Source organism: Babylonia areolata, chromosome 24 (assembly GCF_041734735.1).
Source record: "Babylonia areolata isolate BAREFJ2019XMU chromosome 24, ASM4173473v1, whole genome shotgun sequence".
In the NCBI taxonomy this organism is placed as follows: domain Eukaryota; kingdom Metazoa; phylum Mollusca; class Gastropoda; order Neogastropoda; family Buccinidae; genus Babylonia; species Babylonia areolata.
This window is the reverse complement of record NC_134899.1, coordinates 21000708-21007330: the sequence shown is the minus strand read 5'-3', so window position 1 is coordinate 21007330 and position 6623 is coordinate 21000708. Positions and strand designations below refer to the sequence as shown.

Genomic DNA, 6623 nt, shown 5'->3' with positions numbered 1-6623 from the left:
TCCCCTCCATCACCACCCCCACAACCCAACCCCACCTCTCCTAACCCCCTGGGGGGAGAGATCGGGGAAGGGGGGGGGGGAACCCTCACTCATTAGACTGCAGCCGACCAGAAGCTAATCACAATTATCATACACTTATCTTCCCTGACCTCCTGAGAGACCTCTCTCACCACCCACCCACCACCTCACACATCCCTCCACCACGTGAAAGACCATATCCATTACCCTACCAGCTGGTGCAAATCGGGCCAGGGGTCAAAACCCACGGGAGCTTTCCGAGCCTTTTACCGGGCACGTGCAGTATTGTAGGTGGACGTAAATGAGGTCTCTGGAGAATGCTTTTGATGCTAAGACTGGCCTGCGTCCCACTGGTATGGATGCACACAGTACACAGGCAGGGGAGTCTGCTGCAGTATCAGCACTGGGAGGATGGAGTGTGTGTGTGTGGGGGGGGGGGGGGGGGTTGGGTAGGGTTCGGGGGTGGGGAGTGTGTGTGGATGTGCGGGACGGAAGGGGGATAAAGAGAGGAAGTGTGTGTGTGTGTGTGTGTGTGTGTGTGTGTGTGTCTTTTAAACAAATTCTATTCCACAGAAACATCATCAAAGCAGCTGTATTGCATATGAGTCAGAGCACAACAAGCAAAGCTTATAACCGTGCTCCAAACGGGTTATTGTCAATGAACTGGCTGCTGTTTAGAAATAAACGAACTCGAGTTGGAATGAAATGCAAATGCCAATCCATATCCATGGTTTTGTGAGGTCCGGGAAGGAAATCAACACAACATGAAAGTAGCTGCGTTCCTCGCATGGAAATCAGCTGATAAGTAATTAATACTGGCAACAATAAGTCAACATATATTAACTCCACCTGCTTAGGGGGGGACTTGGCGTGCATTTTTGATGAAAAATCACTAGAAAATGTGTTTTGGGGTTATTGTAAATTTTGAAAGAATAATATATCTACAAACACTTTTTGGGTGTCTTTTGCTTTAATTTTGCATAAAAGTGTGTGTAATTGTACTTTTTTTAATGTAGGTGGCCTCAAATATTTATCGGAAATCGAAGTCGAATCACAAAAATCGCTATCTTCAGACCCTAGCAACCACCACTTTCATTTTACCAATTGAGGTGTGTGACCGCTCGTTTGAAAGCTAAACATACGCTCTTTCCGGTCAACCTAATTTCATATGCAAACAACCTCAGTGCGAGAGCTCCGCGAAGCACGAAATGGCTCACCCAACAATAGTGTATAAACCGTTGATTGGGCCTAAGCTGTCACGAGGGTAAATCCATGATTCTGATTGGCCGAAACTCCAGTCATCGGCCATCTTGGTTCATAGCGTCGGTTTCGAAGTGAGCGAACTAGGACATTCATTTTGTCAGTTTTAGGCACAGTTTTGCTTTTTTACAATGCCAAGAAGGTTTGGAACGAAGTTTAGAGTACTCCATAAGTTTGGTACAAAGAAGAGAAAAGGGAAATGTGGAAAAGCCAGCCGCCAATCACAGCAAACTGAGGTCGAATCGACAACCTGTGAGCCGACTCCATCAACGTCGTCTGCTATGGAATACCCGTCCTCTACTTCAAAGAGAAAAAAAAGGACCTTTTCTCAAAAAAGAAGGCAGTGTCTGATTCTAGTGAAGAAGAAGATGAGTCTGGACCCAGCAAAAAACAAAGACTGGAAGAGGAAGCTGTAGAAGAAGTGAGAAGTGACGATCTCAACATCATCATGAACCTGAGCTGCCTTCAGTCTCTCATCGCTTCCAGTGGTGCATTGTGTCCAGAATGTAAAGAACCGGTAAGTCGATCGTTGAATTCTTTGTTTATTTTTCGTTTTCTTTATCATTCATACTTCTTCCTGGTCCTTGTGAAGTGTGAGAGGAGAGAGATTGAATTAGATTGTGGTGTGAGGGGGTGGGTGTGGGGCTGTGTGTGTGTCGTGGGGTGTGTGTGAGAGGTTATGTGTTTATTCAATGTGTGTGTGTGTTCCAGGTTGTGTTTATTCAGTGTGTGTGGCTGTGAGTGTGTTCAGTGTATTAGTGTGTGTTTCAGGTTATGTGTTTATTCATAGTGTTTTTGTGTGTGTGATTATTCTGTGTGTTTGAATATGTTTCAGGTTATGGGTTTGTTCATTGTGTATGTGTATGAGATGTGTATATTCCATGTGTGTTTCAGGTTATGTGTTTGTTCAGTGTGTGTGTGTGTGTGTGTGTGTAAGACTGCTTGTACAGATGTGTGTATATTTTACAAATGTATGAAGCTGTGCAAAAAAAAAGTGTACTGTAATGTATCATGTGTTTCAGAGCCTGAGGGTGACTGAGGGAGGTCAACAAAGGGTCCTCGGCCCTGCTGGATGTGATGCTGGAACTGGAGCTTGTGGGAGGAAGCACTCTGGGTGACTTTGTTTTGAAAGAGGACACTGCCAGGGTGGTGAAATCCAGCAGAAAATCATCAGAAAAGGAGAAAGAGAAGAGAAAGAAAATAGAGATGGTGCGACGCATGGAACGCCAGGAAAGACAAGAAAGAGAAGGGGAGGTGTATGGGCCTGGGCAGTTCTGAGTGTTTGGTTTCCAGTGCCACATAGAAAAAACTGTACAGAATGTCTTGACAAGGTATCATACTTGATAATTATTGGAAAATGATAGTAATACTATTGAAAATTGTTCCTTTCATTTGTCCACATTAAATTCTATCTTTGGAGTCAAATTTCTCAAAACGACTTTTTATTCCATACGTATGTACTGTCCTCCTTTACTGTACAAGTTCTACAACAGCTATTGCCTTGAAATTTTGCATATAGATGGAAAAATGGCTTTTGAGTGCAATGAAACCATTAGAAAGTATGGATCTTGGACAGTTTTAGTGTTATATTAGGTTAAAAGTAATTATTTACATTTGTCAATTTTTCTCCAAAGTCTTGGCGATGGTATTTACATTTATGTACATTTATACATACTAATTTATGTCTGTTGCACTCTTCTATTCATGTCCTTTGTATTGATTATGATTTTAGCTTCAATACTACCTAACTTTGCAAACTGTAGAGGAGGAGCAGACGTACGTGTTTTCGACAGCACAAAAACGAGAAAAAAAATCATAAAATTATTTCTATGTAACATGAACATTTGAAACTTTGTATTCTAGCTCCAAATCCACTTTGCTGTCTATGTGCAAAATTTCATGGCAATAGCTTTAGTAGAAGTCGAGATACAAAAATACTAGAAAAATGCACGCCAAGTCCCCCCTTAGGAATATCATCACAACTCGAGTGATTCACCAAGGAAAAACAACAACAGCAAACAGACGAACAAAACAAAAAACTATCACCATGAATTAACAACACCGACATTACTCTCCGATAGAATCAGAGGCACTAAACCAGACACCGGCAACAGAATCCCGATATTATCATCAGTAATAAAAAATAATAATAATAATAATAATAATTAAAAAAAATTTAAATAAAAAGGGAGATAATAACATTGACAATGGCGATGGTTGCACATCACATGTTTAAACAGGCAACCATCGGGAAAACAGCGAAACAGATGTCTTCATTTATACTTTGAAATCAGTATCATGACATAATTATATGCGCGTTTCGACATATCGTCACTCATTGTCATTTTGCCCACATGCAGTGAATCAGCACTGGATGGTTAAATGTCGCCGTCCAGTTTCATCGGGCGTACTCAACCTCTTCATTGAGCACACTCGTACACCATGCACACGTCCCCCCCCCCCCCCGCCCCCTCACACACACACACACACACACATTCAGAACCACCCGGCACCCCCGCCCCCACACCACCGAACGCACATACCCTAAAGCTCGTGTGTGTTTCTCTGGGTCTGGGTCAACAACACGGCAAGAACAGAATTTCCCTTAACTCATTCTAAACATGAACTTTGATCAGAATGACACACGATTTTGACAGCAGCAATAGCTGTCGTGAATGAGTATAAATTTTCTTTAATAATAATAAATAAAAATTAAAAAGGGTGGGGGAGGGGGAGGGGCGGAGGAGGTGTGGAAGAGGGGGGGGGGGTCATTCAGATATGTACTTGGTCCACACCACAAGCTGGAATTCCTCTGTGAATCACCATCATTCTCTAACCAGAACTCGTAACGAGCAATGAATAAAGGAAACAAACAGCATTAATCATGCATGATCAGGTTGTAAACAAAACTCTATCAATGGCACACACACACACACACACACACACACACACACATATATATACACACATACATACATATATATATATATACACATACATATACACAGATATACACATAATACACACATACACATGTATACATACATGCACAAACATATACTTATATATCTTATTGTCAGCTACGTGCAGCAAGTTGAGTCCGTCCGTGAATCAGTCCGTCGGGTATTACTGCAAGAGGTCCCTTCCAGCCTACATCAAGATCAAAACATACTCAAGTTCGCGTACACGCACGCGTGCACCCTTTGACACGCACACAAAACAACATGCACACATGCATGTACGCGCATGTATGATGCTCAAGCACGCACGCACGTTGGCATTCACACACACACACACACACACACACACATGCTAGTGCCTGAACCCCCTTCGTGTGTATATGCAAGCAGAAGATCAAATACGCACGTTAAAGATCCCGTAATCCATGTCAGCGTTCTGTGGGTTATGGAAACAAGAACATACCCAGCATGCACACCCCCGAAAACGGAGTATGGCTGCCTACATGGCGGGGTAAAAACGGTCATACACGTAAAAGCCCACTCGTGTGCATACGAGTGAACGTGGGAGTTGCAGCCCACGAACGCAGAAGAAGAAGAAGATAGTAATAATATTAATAAAATAAATAAACAAATAAAATAAATAAAGACAAAAATGATGATGAATGAGCAAATAAATGTAAAAAAAAAAAAAATGTAGACACACATTCACACATCCGTATCTTCATGTGTTGTTTCAGGAATGCCGCTGATAGGAATACGGTTGCGCCGGTCGTACTGCTTCAAGTCGCCAGCCTTGTCTTTGAGAACAGCGATTTCTTTGTCTTTGGCTGCCAGTTGGTCCCTCAGCCCAGAAATCTCTTCTTTTTTCTTTTTTTTCTTTCAATTTGTCAGTGAACTGAGCAGCTACAACTTTGGATATCATCTCAATGATGTCTGGTTCACACAGAAGAGGCTGAATCTCCTCTCTCAAAGCAGAAGCCTTGGAAGACTGTGTATCAATCACTGCAGCACGATTGTCAAAAAAACTGGGTCAGTCTCTGGCTCAATTACAGTACTGGAGAGAAACTCCGGGTTAATAATTGTTGGGCCTGACTCACTATCTTCAATGAAACTATCCTCTCTCTTAAACGTTTCTCATCTCCATCAAAGAAGGGAGGGGAATTTGCAAAACGCTTCAGCGACATGCTGAGGAGACATGGTGGAGAATATAAACAAACCGTGGATGTGAACAAACACAAACCAGTCCGTCCAGTTTCAAGAATTCACAACACACCAGCCAGCACACAGCACTACACACTGCACTGCACTACACACTCAACTGGCCGAGGTCAAGTTGACATGCAAGAGTTACACGTGAAAAACCACACGAGGTCAAAATAACCCGAATCTGCATGGCACAGTCATGAGTTCATAACCTGTTGTTGCGTACAGATATTGAAGACAAAAGGCAAACAAACCGGACCTGGAGACCATGAAGATTAACAATACCATAACATCTCGAAGTACAAGTTGTAACAGTCCACTCCGTAGAAACACCACAAACCACTAAAATTTCGTAAAAAATCCAGAACACAACACAGGCACGTCAGTCAGCAGCCATTGCGACCTTCACCTTGTGTATATATATGTATGTGTGTGTGAGAGAGAGAGAGAGAGAGAAAGAAAGAGAGAGAGAGAGAGAGTGTGTGTGTGTGTGTGAGCTGAGCAAGCATAACCCTCCATTTCATTTGCCTTTGTAGCGATTGACGAAATAGGTCAGCCTTTCTTGATGATGATAATGGTCTATCTCTCTATCTATCTACCTATATATATATACGATCGTATATATCATGTGTGTGTGTGTGTGTGTGTGTGTGTGTGTGTGTGTGTGTGTGCGCGCGCAGTCCTTTAAAAAAAATATTGAAGGTAAACGGGAATCTTTAACGAGTGATATTTAAAGAAGATAACAGAGTTCCTTCTTCTTGGGCTGAGGAAGGTTACGGAGGAAAGACAGCTTTCTGAATTGTTGTTTGTATTGTGTTTGTTTCGTCTCCAGCGCTTGAAAGCACGTTGGATTACGCTGCTGGTCAGGCATCTGCTTAGCAGATGTGGTGTATCGTTTTTGGGTTTGTATGAACGCGGTGACGCCTCCTTGAGTTAACTGAACTGAACTGAACTGAGCGTCTCTGGTGCACTTTTCCATTGAACAGTCTGGTGTTGCCGTTGTGGTGGGAAAGTAAACCATCACTGTGTGGCAGACAGTACAGGTAAACAATGTAAGGCACCCATGCAAGAAGGCAAGATAACCTGCGCCGTAGAACGGACAGGACGTACAGATAGACAGACAGGCACAAAGACAGACAGACAGATAAGAAAAGCCAAGACCCACCTCGTCCCTTTATCGTA

At 42.7% G+C, this 6623-nt stretch overlaps 1 long non-coding RNA gene across 1 annotated transcript; it reads left to right on the top strand.

The window, feature by feature from the left end:
• Positions 1 to 881: 881 nt before the first annotated feature.
• Positions 882 to 3245, top strand: LOC143298847 (uncharacterized). The gene is made up of 2 exons (XR_013057440.1): positions 882 to 1795; positions 2301 to 3245. It is a non-coding gene; the product is annotated as an uncharacterized LOC143298847 (long non-coding RNA).
• Positions 3246 to 6623: the final 3378 nt, after the last annotated feature.